Raw genomic sequence first — 15,342 nt, 5'->3', positions numbered from 1 at the left:
AACTGTGATCATTTACTTAGGTTTTCACTTGGTCTTTTTCTTTCTTCATGGAAGTTCCATGAGAGCACAGACTGTGCCAACCTTAGCCACTGGCACATAGTAGATAATCAATATTTGTTGAATGAATGAACGGATGAATGGGTGGTCTACCGAGTGACTGAAGAGGCCTATCCTGTGTTAAGTGCAAAGAAAGGTGCAAGCAAGGGCCTGAGAGAGAAAGAGACAGAACACCTGGGGGTGGGGAGAAGGAGTCTATAACGAGGTGGTCAGAGGAGGCCTCTCTAAAAGGGGTTTGCAGACTTCCCTGGTGGCCTAGGGGTTAGGATTCCGGGCTTTCACCGTGGTGGCCCAGGTTCAATCCCTGGTCGGGGAAGATCCCGCAAGCCGCGTGGTGCAGCCAAAAAAATAAATAAAATATAAAATAAAAGGGGTTCGCACCAGGGGCGGTGTGAGGCTCAGGTGTGATGGATGAGGAGACACACCCTGGGGAAGAGGATGTCAGCCGCGCAGTTCAGCACCTGCACTTGCCACCATAAAGAGTCTCGGCCTGTAGGCCAGCGGGGATAGAGAATCAAGACTGGTAAGTTGGGCTCTGGTGGTGGAACAAAGCAGCTCTCAGGAGGCAGATTCAGAAGGCCCCCGACCATATGACCGTTGGGGCAGAAAGGCTGTGTCTGGAGTCACAGCTGCCATCTCTAAGGCTCCTGAAGGTGGGCGTGCCAAAGGAGGTCTGCAGAGGGAGGTGGTCCATCAGCTAGACTTTGTTCCCTAGCCACTACCCCTCCAGCCCTCGGATTCCAAAGTTGAAACATGGAGATTACTCACTGTTTTTGCCAAGTCGATCCAGGAACTTGCGGGCAGCCGAACATCCAAGGGTCCGGGAGCCCAGTCCAGATGTTACCCTGCAGCAGCGCACTGGCAAAAAAAGAGACAAATGACACGAGTCAGTGCAGGTGGCCACGTGAGCAGGGAAGCAACATTGTCCCAGCACTGAATGACACCGACGGGCTTCAGATTCTAAAGAGAGCAGAAAAGGAAAACGCCACGCAGAGCCAGTGGTCTCAGAGCACTGTGTATTGACACAGATGGCAACTCCTCTGCCCACAATGTCGGGAGAAGCACCATGTCACCAGCAGCAGCTCCAGAACAGCCTCTCTGCAAAGCCCCCAGTGTGGAGTCCAGACGTACGGCTGCAAAGCGCCCTTGGAGATAATCAGGCCCAACCCCTCCCTTTACAGATGAGAAAAGCCAAGACTCAGAAAAGACAGGCCTTGTCCAAAATCAGCAGCATGTAATGGCGAGTCCAGGAAAGGAATGCCAGAATCAAGTCTATAAACAGCTTAAGTTTACCTGTAAATTACCTTCCTTCAAGAAACTCAGGTTCTAAATAAATGTTATTCTTATTCATTCTGGCTCTTAACAGAGGAGAAGAGACAAATCTTAATCGTTCCCCTAGTTCTCTCTCCTTAATCCCCAAGGACTTTGAAGAGCCAAACTGAAACTCCTGGTTTTCTTCAAAGACAAAAGAAAAAGAGAGAGAGAAAGAAAAAACCTCAGGACTGTTCACATTTGAGCACAAGAAGAAAAATCTAAAAACTGTGGAGAAAAACCTCAAGACCTAAAAATTCTGAATTTATGAGACATAAACAGCACAGAACCAAAACAAAAGCACCTTTTCCATACATCAGGTTTACAGACCCAAGAGACCAGAACCCTCCAGGGAAATGCCTGGGGACCACAAGAAGTGGTACATTTCAAAGATGAGGGGGGCTAAGACTTGTCATTGGTCATTTTGTTAAAATGAAATGGATGATCAAAATGCTGAGTCTTTAGAAAATGACCCTTCTGGTTATTATTTTTTTTTTAATGAATCGTCATCTAATCATATATTTAAGCCATAATCATGTAAATAGTTACCTCTTCCCCTGGGGTTCTAGTTCCAGCTGACCCTGACAAATCAATGCAACCTTGGTCAGATCACACCTAACCTTGCACGTCTTCCATCAACTCATCCATGAAAAGAGCAGAGATGGAATAAGACTCAACTCTTCAGCTAGAGAATTCCGAAATTCCCCTACATTGCTGGAACAAGCTGAAAGTACCTCCCGTTAAGTCAGCTTATACAAAGCATAATTACTCACCTACTTTGAAGAAGTGAATGTCAGTCATGATAAATTTAAATTGCCATCTCTTAGGAAGTAACTACAAAGTTGGTGTAACAATAGTCATATTCTGTTTCTAGGGAGTTTCCTTCAGCAGTGACAAATCTGCCCCCACCCGTGCTAAATGGGTATTTGGATCTGTTTCCCCAAAGGTCCATGATTATTTATAAGGGGGAAAAGTTAGGGTTTCTTTTGCATGAAGTGGAATTTAGGCAGTGAGGTCATTTGTTTTGAAACTACAGCAACCATTCCAGTTTTTTTCCCCCGTTTTAGCATTTCAGTTACTCTGGGTCAAGAGTAAAAGATGCAGATTTCAGAGAAAATGCAAAGCCTGCTAGGCCACCCACAGAATGGTCAAGGATTCTGCCCTGGACAGTCCAGGGCACAACTTTCCCTTTCCAAAGTTAGGCATGCTCACAGGTAAAAAGCCAGCGCAGACTTGCACACAAGGGGACTCACACACATTTCAAGGAATTTAACAGTCCCAGGATTCATTTTAAAAAATAAACAAAAAAACACAACCTACCATATTGGCCACATTTTTCCTTATCCTTACAGGGAAGGAGGGTCCATAAACCCCTCTGGAAATATGATGGACCCTCTCCCCCAGAAGAACATAATAGATTCAGTTTCAGAGGGTTCAGAGTCCCCTGAAATCTCTCTGTACCTCTGGTTAAGGACCCTGGCTTAATTAATATAAGGAGTCCCTTTTTATCTTTCTCTCTGAACTTTCTACAAGCCCTTGGTGAAGAGGGTTGTGAGTGGCAATGCCATTTACAAAGAGATACACAAGGGCAAGGACCAAGGAGAAAATTGGCTTCATGTAGCTCTTATGGTGCAGAGTATGACTCTGCAGCCAGCAATGTTAATAACTGTTCTAGAGCCCCAGGCTGCGCCTGGGAGCCTTCGCCAGTTTCAACAGGGACCTTTCCCAAAGCTGTGTTTGTGCTTGGTACTCAGCTTTTCAAAACGAAAAAGATATCAAACATCTGCATTGTTTAGGAACGCATACATAGGTACCAAGGCTCAGTTAAAATGAAAAATTGAGATGCTTATCACAAACTCTGAGGCGATGGGGGAACGTCTAAGACATTTAAGATATTCGTAATGTTGATTTCTTAGCCTGGTTGTTCGCTTCCCAGATGTTCAAACTATTCCCATACATTTCACATATTCTTCTCTATGTATGTCACGGAGTAAAGCAATCTTCCTTACAGAGAGATTCAGGTCAGTGACAAGGACCTCCAGGACTTGTCATCTCAGACCCAGCTCAAGACAGCAGTGAAACTGTGCAGCGAGCCCAGTGCTTGTCTGAGGGTGGGGCCTGCCTGCCAGGGAATAGTTACCAGCTCTGGCCCCTGGGGCACCATCTATAAATACATCTTGTTTTCAAAATAAAAAAAAAAGTCCACGCCCTGGGAGAGCCCTGTGAGGCCGCGCTGACCTCCGATACTGCCCGTCACTCTGGGAAAAGCTGGTGTTGGGTTTCTGCGAACTCATTGGTCTTTCCTCTTCCATGCTTGGCAGGCCTATTTCCTGGGGCACATTCTGTTAAGGTGAACAATCTCAGTAAGTCTTCCTGAACTGCTGAGAAAGAAGCGAAGCCCAGACACGTGTGCAGAACTCAGAGGAACGTCTGGCCACCTCCTTCCTCAGCTGGATACAGAGGCCCGGGTGCCTCACATCTTCTCCTTCAGGTGCCTCATTACTCTACCCTCCTTGTGAGAACTCTGCTCATTCAGTGAGCGGTCAAGACATCCACTGGCCACAAAAAGAGGTAGACAGCGTATGGAGCCATGAGCAGTGCATCTCGGTTCCCAGCCCTTCCCACACACTTACCAATACCATCTTGACCAAATAAGGAAAGTACGCTCCTTGCCTAATAACTTGAGCAAGAGCATGCCATTCCAAAAAGACCCTTTTCTGAGGTAATCTTACTAGCAGACAAAGCTATCATTTTCTAGTTACAACCGCCAAACATTGACACCAGGACATCAAACAACATTTTAACCCGGTTTGGGAGAGCCTGCACCCGTACACCGTGCAGGACGGACTCACAGTAACACGTGCCTAAGAAAGGAAATACTGTAGTCCCTCATCTCTTGCTATGTCTCTTCTGCTCCTCCCCTACTAGCTCAAGTCTGCAATTTAAAAAGTGTGTGTGTAAATATGCACACGAGGACACACATGCATGCAAGCCCAACATTCTCGATAGACTCAAAACAATAGCTTACAGGGAAACTATCGCCCGGCGCTCAGGAAAAGTAAAGGCCAGCCAATTCCAGAAAAACAAAGGGTTTCAGCAACTAAAATGGGAACAAAATGATCTCATGCCCCTTTCGCACTGAGCCTGTGCCTAAGTGGGATCCTTCTCAAACCTGAAGTGCTCACTCACAGAGTCACTGTTTCCACCCTAGGGGAACCCATGGGAGGATGGCCGAGCCAGGAAACAGATTCCAGAGGTAGCTTTTTGATGTTTAACCCAGACAACCTGCAGACGGGGGCTCCTCAGCCAAGGAGGGGGCTGGAGCGCTCGGTGAGGCTCGAGACCTTATCCTCGGGGCATTAGTCACTACATCTAACAGCTAGTTCCTTTAAATCAAGGGCCTGGGCCAGGAATGACAGTGGACCCTCCAATAACAGGCCGGCAATTCTGGGGCCCTAGAGTGGGCTTACACTTTCAGTCCTCACGATTCTCTCACGCCTTGGAGAACACAGGCAGGAAAAGACCACACTCGCAGGCCTCCTGCCGCCTCCCCCCCCATTATCACACCTGCTGCCCAGGCAGGAGTGGCATGCAGACTAAAGGGACGGGTGAAAAGCGTGAGCGTGCTCTGGATTTACTACACACCAAGGCACTGTGCTAAGTGCTGGGAGAGGAAGAGAAGGAGGTGGTACCTTTTAAGGTCAAAAAGTTCTGCAGATGCCCCCCACCCCCAAATACACCAGAGTTGTACTTCTGGTTCCCTTGGAGAGAGGAAATATCAAGACATAAGTGCTCTTAAATCAATTTTTAATTCATCCCAAGAGCCCCTACGTGCATTTTAAAACACCAAAGAATAATTCCAAGGCATCATTAATTTATTCTATAGGCAAATACTTGACACATAAGGATTAAAGATCCCTTGAATAACTTCCACAACACAATAAGATAGCCTGTGTTCTGCTTTAAATCGGTGCTGGGGTAAGGGTTGGGATGGAGTAAAAAAAAAAAAAACCAAAAAAAAATCCCCAAACGTCTGCCATACTTAGAGACTACGCTGTTTGGAAGAAACTTTAGGTCACATGTGAAGGCAGGAACTCTTTTTGGAACCAGCCGTAACTGGCATCGCCACCCACAGCTGGGTGGTCTTCTCCAGCACACAGCCCCCAACCAGCGCCCCGTGCACAGCCCTCCTGCAGTTCCCTCTGCAGGGACCCCACCCCTGCACTTTGCATTGGGTTCCAGATCATCTCATCTCTGGTCTGTCTTGACCTGGAGCTCCATGAGCGCATGGGCTGCCCTCTCCTGCTGGCACCCCTAGCACCTTGCACAGGGCACCCAGTAGATTAATAGTAAGGAACCTGAGGGAAGAGGGAGAAAGATGATGTGTTAGAGAGGCCTCTTGTAGGTAACTAAGATAAACAATAATAGAGTTTGGGGAGGAGGACGGGTATGAGTGGACCGTTCCCTCTGAGTCCAGCATAACTCAGTCATTTCACATTCGAGTTTGAAAACTCAGGACTATAATAAAGACACAAGGAAAAACATTCGATAGTCTTCCCAGAGGCCCAGCCCACGTGAGCAGCCCGGCTTCCCCATCAATCAGTCTGACAGCAGCAGAGAGAACTAGACTGGAAGGCTTTCATTGTCCACTTCCTCGTGCCCTCCTGCCCTGCTTGCAGAGCTGCTTTTCCACCTTTCTCCCTTCTCTCCTGCGCTTCAAGTTCTCCACTGATTCCAGGATGCACTTCAAATCTCTTACCCTGGAAAGAGGTCCCGCACACTCAGACCCCCTGACTCAGCTGCTGCCCAGAGACAACCCCCAGCCCTGGAGCCACAAAACCAGTGCCGAGAGTGCGTCTGGTGTCTGAGATTTTCCTAACCCCAACACCTCCTGCCTTCTACTCACCCACTTTGGGGTCTGTCCCCAAGCCATTCCTTCCAGGAAAGCCCAACCCCCTCGTCCAATATCAATCTACCTCCCCCCGAAACCTAATCACATGTCCCCAAGTCTCCAAGATGACCCCCGTGAGCCTCCCAATCAAAATTAGTCTTTCCTTCCACGTACATGCCAGAGGCTGTTGTTCCACTGTGAGACACCTCATAACCAGAGGGTTACCTTCTGTGTACCTTTCACACCCCCTCGACCGAGTTCCTGGCAGGCAAGAATGCTAGGTAGGGAACAAAGATAAAGGTGGTGCAAACAGTGAAGACTCTTGGCAAACAGTCAAGACTCGGATATCTATGAAATGCCTATGCCTTAGTGTTAAGGATTCTTGTGGGTTTCAGGATGTCAATTCTAGAATCAAACCAAGCACACAAACAGCCTGAACGAGGGTCTTGGGGGTTGTTTGGGCATACTCCAGTAACTCAACTACTCAATCACATTAGGCCATAAGTTTAGGCTCTATTTCCCAAGGGCCAAACAACTAGACTTCCTCAGCAAACTCAAGTGTTCGTTCCTCTGGGACCTACCAAAAAAGCCTGCCACTTCGAAATGCACAGGCCCACTGTTATTTATAAAGGACACATCTTCTCGATAAGTAGCATTATTAAAGGAACTGAATTTATAAACTCACTCTCAGGGCAAAGATTTCTTTTGAGACAGATCAACCCACACGCTTTTTCTTCTGATTCACTGAATGTGTTATGCGGGTCTAGAATTCAGACAGTTCCCTAGGTCAGAAAATCCATTTGCTTGTGAACAGATAGAAATGGCAATTTTTTTTTTTTAATTTATTTTTGGCTGCATTGGGTCTTCGTTGCCGCACGCGGGCTTTCTGTAGTTGCAGCGAGCAGGGGCTACTCTTCTTTGCGGTGTGCTGGCTTCTCATTGCGGTGGCTTCTCTTGTTGCAGAGCACGGGTTTCTAGGCATGCGGGCTTCAGTAGTTGTGGCGCACGGGCTTAGTTGCTCCGCGGCATGTGGGATCTTCCCGGACCAGGGCTCGAACCTGTGTCCCCTGCATTGGCAGGCAGATTCTTAACCACTGCACCACCAGGGAACTCCCAATGGCAATGTTCTTAATGCTGGTCTCAGATGAGAAGTCTGTTTACATGCTCGAAATAAAGGAAGCAGTTTTGACCCAGTTGAGAAGGCTCTGGAATCTTTTCCCCACCTAACACAAATGTTTCTCATTTGGTCCAAGCTGTTTCAATTACATGCCAAGAAAAGACAAAGAAAAACCCACTACCACCCACTCCTGCTTTCATGAAAACAGTATAAATTATCCTTATTACGTCATATAGTAAAGTGGCCTCGCATAAGGTAATGTTGACAAATGGTTACAGGAGCCAAAGCTTTCTCAAGAACTGCTTTGTTCATAGGTGTTCTCCCGCTTGTCTGCCCTGCAGTGGCCTTTTTCCTTTCCAGAAAACAGACAGCATGGGGACGTGGGTCCCGTCTGAAGCCTTTGACGTTCATTTTTTTTTTTTTTATAAAGTTTTTTTTTTTTTTAATACTTCTTTATTATTTAATTATTTATTTTTGGCTGTGTTGGGTCTTTGTTTCTGTGCGAAGGCTTTCTCTAGCTGTGGCAAGCGGGGGCCACTCTTCACCGCGGTGCGCAGGCCCACCATCGCGGCCTCTCCTGTTGCGGAGCACAGGCTCCAGACGCGCAGGCTCAGCAGTTGTGGCCCACGGGCCCAGTCGCTCCGCGGCACGTGGGATCCTCCCAGACCAGGGCTCGAACCCATGTCCCCTGCACTGGCAGGCAGACTCTCAACCACTGCGCCACCAGGGAAGCCCTGACGTTCATTTTTAAAGGACTGTCATGAACATCAACACAAAAAAACAACTTCTGTGTAACATTAGATAATTTCAGCAACAAAAGTTGAATGAACAGAGTGACCTAATAGTCCAACTTAACCTAGCTAAGTCAATCCCAGCTGTGAGAGGGGAGGTCAGTAGTTTTAATTTCTACCTAGAGCCCACAGGCCAACTCCCTTGTCACCATTCAGGTAGAGGCATTTCAAAGAAATTCAAACAGCACGCTATCTTCTCTGGCATATTTCTTAGATTAACTAAACTCTTAAGTGTTAAACTCTGAGGGTCCCACAACAGCACCAGACCCATCCTTTTTACAGTTTGGGTTACAGGCTCACACTCCAGAATGGAAGCCAAAGCTTTCCCATTTAAACCAAAAAGGAAGGAAGGAAAATGTGAAGTACCTGAATTCTTAAAGGCTAGACAACCTTTATTATTATTGTCTTTTCTTCCCAAGGACCTCTCTGGTGATTAGTATGAACTTACCCATGATTCTACACCAAAGTTCTATCTTTTTTATTCCAACCAGAAATTTTAGATGTAGAAGGAACCTTGGAGATTCCTGGGCCCATGGCTTATCAAACTCTCCTGCCAGAATTCCACCAGACAGAAGAGGGTGGGCCACCAACACTGGGAAGCCATTCCCAGCAAGCATGAGATTGTGTTCATTTCGTTCAAGTTCTATATCCTAGCTTCAATTCTTACCATACAGATTTTCCACTTATTCAGTATGTGCATGCTAAGATACCTCGTCTTCCAAATTCCCGAGTAAAATTAAGGCTCCAGTAAGAGTCTTAGGTTTATCCTGGGGTTTCATACACCCAGGCTAAGTTCACCACCCTGCACTTCCCAGTGGCCCAGGAAGCACGAATCATGGCTCTGCCCTTCCTCTTGCAGATGAGGAGGAAACTGCTGCCCGAATATCTGACGACCTGATGAAGAGAGTCTGGGCAGCCCCAAGTACAGATCCCAGGTCTCCAGCCTCTCGGTCTGGGGCTCTTCACCCCTTTGCATCCAACGATTCATAGCCACCCAAACCCAATCCTTAACTCATAAGGTCATGGTCCACTGTAAAATCTGCCCATACATCTGCTCTGTATTCAGGCAGGTTTAAGTTGGTGAGTGTTCTCTTCTTAGCTTACCCCAAGGTTCACAAAATGGAAGCCTGATTTTTCATGGGTTTCAGATTGCCAAAACCTCCTTGGCCTTTGGCATACTTTGACTTCTTGCCAACTCACAGGACATGTTGTTCCCATCGACACCCATTGGCTAAAATTAAAAGTACAAGCTGCTTAGTGAAGACAAGTCATTGGCGTTCATCTAAAACGAGGGCTTCCCTGGTGGCGCAGTGGTTAAGAATCCGCCTGCTGATGCAGGGGACACGGGTTCGAGCCCTGGTCCGGGAAGATCCCACATGTTGCGGAGCAATGAAGCCCGTGCGCCACAACTACTGAGCTACTGAGCCTGCGCTCTAGAGCCCGTGAGCCACAACTACTGAGCCCCTCTGCCACAACTACTGAAGCCCGCGCACCTAGAGCCTGTGCTCCACAACAAGAGAAGGCACCACAATGAGAAGCCTGCACACTACAACAAAGAGTAGCCCCCGTTCACCGCAACCAGAGAAAAGCCCGCCCACGGCAACGAAGACCCAATGCAGCCAAAAATAAAATAAATAAAATAAAATAAATTTTTTAAAAAATCTACAACGAAAACCAGATCAAATCAACTCAAGGGAAAAGTGTCATCCCAAACACAATGCAGTTCATTTCAGAACCATGCTGACCTCTTTCCTGTAAATGGCCTTGGAGCCAGTGTTATCTACTGTCAGAGCTGGAGAAAACACTTTAGCTGTGTATTTCACATTTCAAAGCAAAAGGGGAAAGGGGCCATGCCAACATAAAGTTGTATCTATGAATTCCAAGGAGCATCACTGGTGGTGCAGTGGTTAAGAATCCGCCTGCCAATGCAGGGGACATGGGTTCGAGCCCTGGCCCGGGAAGATCCCACATGCCACGGAGCAACTAAGCCCGTGCACCACAACTACTGAGCCTGCGTTCTAGAGCTCGTGTGCCACGACTACTGAGCCCGCGTGCCACAACTACTGAAGCCCGTGTGCCTAGAGCCCGTGCTCCGCAACAAGAGAAGCCACCGCAATGAGAAGCCCAGCACCGCAACGAAAAGTAGCCCCTGCTCACCTCAACCAGAGAAAACCCGCACACAGCAATGAACACCCAACGCAGCCAAAAATCTAAAGCGATGGTTCTCCACAGGGAGCAATTTTACCCCCTCAGGGGGACATTTGGGGGTATCTGGGGACACTTTTGCCTGTCACAGTTTAAGCGGGAGGGGGTGGTGCTACTACTCTCTAGTGGGTAGAGGCCAGGGATGGCACTAAACACCGTATAATGCACAGGATAGCCCCCACACAAAGAATCACCCAACCAAAATGTGAACGGTGCCGAGGTTGAGCACACGTACCTAAAATACAGAAGAATACTAGGGCGAAGTCATGAGTCCTGCTTCTTCCCCAGTGGGCTGCTTGGTCTCGACATAGCACCTGAATTTCTGGGTCTCTGGCTCATTGTCACTAAACACAGAGGTTGGCCTGTTTCAGAGACTTTGCAACCTCAACACTGGACTCAGGAGCCTTCCAGCATGGCAGCTCGCCAAGCCCGCAGCTACTGTCTCTCACCCTAACATGCTTGATCAGGGGCATTTCCCACCAGGCTTCTCTCAGGCCCGTGCACCACAACTACTGAGTCTGTGCTCTAGAACCCGTGAGCTACAACTACTGAGCCCACGCACCACAACTACTGAAGCCCGCATGCCTAGAGCCCGTGCTCTGCCACAAGAGAAGCCACCGCAATGAGAAGCCCGTGCACCACAACGAAGAGTAGCCTCCGCTCGCCGCAACTAGAGAAAGCCCACGCGCAGCAACAAAGACCCAACACAGCCAAAAATAAATAAATTTAAAAATTAAAAAAATTTTTTTAAATAAATAAAACCATTCTACACAGTCAGTAAACTAAGGACAGACACGTAAGCTTCATTTTGAGTTCTATATTCTGCTTTCCAAAAATGCCTAAGCACAAAAGGGGAGAAAAAAGTTTTATCATAAAATTAAAAGCATGGCTGCAACTGCATTCAATGATTTAAAAGGTTTTTTTGCATTTTCATAATACTTGGCAACCATCAACCAGCCCACCACCCCAGCTTAAGGGGCAGACTCAGTATTAAGTCATTGTTTTGTGAAGAGAGGAAACATGCGACCACCTTCCCATTCCCAAGACCGTCTCTAGTGGCTCCAGCTGTATACACACTCCCATGAAAGAGACCAGCTTAGCCAAGAGGCTGAGCCCCTCCATTCATAATCCAATGGTACCTAAAACCACAGAATACAGGGGTTGTTTTACAAGTAAAATTCTCACTTTCAGGAAAATGAATATAACTTGTCTGACTGAGGGGAGAGGATTAACATCTTAAACTGCCTCCATGAGTTCATCATTGCTCTCTCTCTCAAAGAGGGCAAAAGAGTGCACCACTTGTCCAATCATGCTCCTTAGGAATTCCTTTGTCTCCATTATGCTCAAAGCCAAGGATTCTCCAGATTCCAAGCTGGGACACAGTAGCTGGATTAATTGGAAAAGTGAGAGAAGACACCCAGAAGAGAAAAGAGGGGATATGGAACTTCTAAGACTAAAAAGCAATGGCACACACCCCGGCTAAAAAGCTGAAGGGTTTTGACACATTTCATTTGCCTCAAAAAACCAACAAACCAACACTCACCACAAGTTTCCCAGTACATCCATCACCCATAAAGCAAACCAGAAGAAATGCAAAAATCATTTAAGAGGAAAGACAAAAACTAGTGAAAACTCTACAGATGGCAACAGAGGGTTAACGTCTCGGGGCAAGGCTTCCCCTCAGCAAGTACAAATCCGAAATCATAATAAAGATGCTGAAGGATTCAGTCATGAGCCCTCCCCTCGGCCATCAGAAGGAATGGCAAAAATGCAGAGTAAGCGCTGGAAGCCAGAACATTTCATTTTCTTTCTAACTGTGCAAAGCATTTGCATTTAAAATGAGCATTTCATCAGAGCTTCCAAGAATGCTTGATATTTGGCTGCTAAGAAGAATACAAGTGGTCCTCCAAAACACCAAATTTCTAATTATTTAATTGCAAATAAAGTATCTGGGTTCCCGGGTAGACTAAAGAACTCTTGAAGCTAATTACATCTTCCAAGCCACGTGTAACTTAAAATATAGTCAAATACAGACAACTCTTAAAATATAGTCAAATATAGACAACACTTAAAATACAGTCAAATCACATTACCAAAAAGTAACAAGGATAAAAAGTACCTTCCTGGTGACTAAACTCCCCATGAATCAAACCTTACTTTCTATATATTTTCACATTTACAAGGAAAGTAGTATCAAAGAAACAAAGGTTTGTATGAAAACTAAAGAAAAAACCATTAGGAAAGTGGAAGGCATTTTTTCTTGAGCAACTAAGTATTGAACGCCCACAGTGAGAAGGATCGGGTGCTGGAGGAGGATCGAGGCAGCGGAGCCCAGTGGCAGGGGAAACCCATGAGAGCCCCCCACCACCCCCCACCACCCCCCGGCCAGGAAGGGGACCGCTATTACTCACAGGACCTGTAAATTCATAACCCTGGTTCTCAGCACCCATATCCAAAACACACAACTGAAATTTTCTTTCTTTTTTTTTTTTTTTAAAGAAAGGAAGGGTGGAAGGGAGGGATCCGGGGGGAACACCAGAGAGCATCTCACAATTCCTCCGCCGCCAGAGGAGGGGGTCAGAAAAAGGGGATGTCAGTGGGTGGCTTTAGCCTCCTTCCATAAGAAGGACAGTTTTAAGTAGTTTATTAAATGCAGAAGGGGCTTTTATCTTCTTTACTCGCTAACAATATTGGAGGGTGGAAAGAAACACTAGAAGAATATTAACACAAGCTCGAAAAAGGGTTACCAGAGCCGTGGGGCTGGGGGGGAAGGCAAGAGCACCCCTGTTCTGGAGAGGAATAAATACTCCCGTGAGCCACGGGGCAGCCATCAGCCCAACTGAACAACACAAAGGGAATTCTCGGGAGTCTGAAGCTGTTGCGCGTCTCCGCGTCTCCTTCCACATCCTCCTCCTTGTGTGCGGGGGCTGCTCTGCGGTCAGGATAGCTTTTCACCAGAGCTAGATTTCCTAACAAGGGCATTTTAATCAAAGATGAGACGCAAGGCGATGCAACAGGGAAAGAGCCGTCAGCAGGGGAGGCTGTCCAGCCTGCAGCCTCCGTGTGGTGCCCATTCCCACCAGGGCCTCGTACCAAGCTGGCTTCATATTTGATCATCCTGGACCTGGACAGGAGGCCTGCACCAGCTGGCGAGCGCCACACCCACAGCTCAGGGCCACTTCCTGCGGCTGGCTCTCTCATCATTCAGCCTACTGCAGTAGCCCACTCTTCTCCCAAAAAACAGAGTGTCCCCTGTGGCTAAGCAGACTTCCCCAGCATGCCCGACAGGTGATACCTCTATCATCCATGCCTGGCAAACTCCCAGGCTGGGAATCTGGACCGTGAGGGTCCAGGAAGATGAGTCACTGGCTCAACACCAGGAACCCAACAGGTAGTGCTGGCTTCCAAAACATACGGCCCTAACAACTCATGGAGTAACCAGCCAACTCCATGGCTTCCCTTAACTGGACTGCCCACGGGCCTTGCAGACTGAGGCCAAGGGCCAGCTGTGGACAGGTGATGCATGCCATCCGTCCCTCTCCTGGGGGCTTCTGTGAAACCAAAAATCCAGCCCTCCTCCTCCTCCTAACTCCTACAAAGAGTGTCCCAGGCCATTACCTCATCAGCTTGGATACGGTCTGGCTAACATTTGGACTTTTCTGTGCTGACCAGGCCATTCTTGAGCCAGCAGTAATCTCCCTCGGAGCTTTTGCTTGTGTTCTTCCCCCTGCATGGAGGATTCTGGCCCAGGTGGCTCACCTGGCTGGCAAACTTTCATCCCTCAAGTCTTAGCTTAAATGTCACCTCTCTAGAGACTCATCCAAAATAACTACCTCCCACCCCTCGGCTCTCCCCTTACTAGGCCTGCTCCTCTTGCTCCCAGCTGTTGGTCCAGGACTGGTGCAGAGCTTGGCCCACAGTGGACTCCCAGGCACAATCTACTCCATGATTGAATGCCCTGGGAAAAGTAAATCAAAACCACATCTGAACTCTCACTCCTCAGAATAAATCCATCCGTGTCAAAATGCACGTACAAGAATATTCACATCGGCTTGTTTATAAGAGCCAGAATCTCGAAACTACCGAAATGTCCGTGAACAGAAGGATAGACGCTATGAATAAAAGGAATAAATACTAGACAACACTGGGAATGATAGGCCTGCAACTCACATGACAGCGTGGAAGCATCTCACAACCATCGCGCTGAACAAGAGCAACCAGAAACACATTTGCAGATTCCGTTTATAGAAAGTTCAAAGACAGGAAAAGTCAAGGGGACATAGTGACTACAAGGAGGAGGTAAAGTCACCATCAGGGGCATCTGGGATTCTGGCTCCATTCTTTCCAGATCTGGATGCAGGTTACACAGGTGTGCTCAGTTTATGAAAATTCATCAAGTTGTACATTTATGATTTGTGTACTTCTCTGTTCTATTTCAATGAAACTTCATCAAGATAACATCTGAAATAAACATGGGATTTTTTTTCTTAAAAGAGCCAACTAAAGACTGTTCTGTCACAAGGCCCAGCATCCTATACCCGGCCTTCCTCAGACGGGGTGCTATGGGCATGCAACACCAGCCCCCCTCTACACACACCTGGCACACTGTCCAGGTGCCGTGTGAATGCATCTAAGCCTTCCTGAGGCTCAAACCCACCAGGACACACTGCTATCTGCTACAATATTCTCCCTCCTCGTAGTTCCAGAAATGCAAGGCTGGGTCCTAATATTAGTGACTTTAGATGGAAACAGGTGACAGGAATCACCGCCTGCACAGACTGAATTTTTTTTTTTTTTTTTTTGGCTGCGTTGGGTCCTCATTGCTGCGCTCAGGCTTCTCCCTAGTTGCGGTGAGTGGGGACTACTCTTTGCTGTGGTGCACGGGATTCTCATTACAGTGGCTTCTCTTGTTACAGAGCACAGGCCCTAGAGCACGTGGGCTTCAGCAGTTGTGGCTCGCGGGCTCCAGA

The 15,342-nt window shown here is 47.5% G+C and overlaps 1 protein-coding gene across 6 annotated transcripts in view; it reads right to left on the bottom strand.

Annotated features, from left to right (window-relative positions):
• TLN2 (talin 2) overlaps window positions 1-15,342 on the bottom strand; it is a 447,219-nt gene that overhangs the window by 362,013 nt on the left and 69,864 nt on the right. For all 6 annotated transcript variants that reach the window (XM_082444639.1, XM_082444638.1, XM_082444643.1 and 3 more), the window contains exon 2: window positions 826-915. The gene's annotated coding sequence lies outside the window, so the exon portion shown is untranslated. The remainder of the gene's footprint in view (window positions 1-825; window positions 916-15,342) is intronic.

Source organism: Balaenoptera physalus (genome assembly GCF_965194825.1).
Source record: "Balaenoptera physalus genome assembly, chromosome: 2".
Lineage (NCBI taxonomy): Eukaryota > Metazoa > Chordata > Mammalia > Artiodactyla > Balaenopteridae > Balaenoptera > Balaenoptera physalus.
Note: the sequence above shows the minus strand (reverse complement) of the source record. Positions and strands in the feature narration are given on the sequence as shown.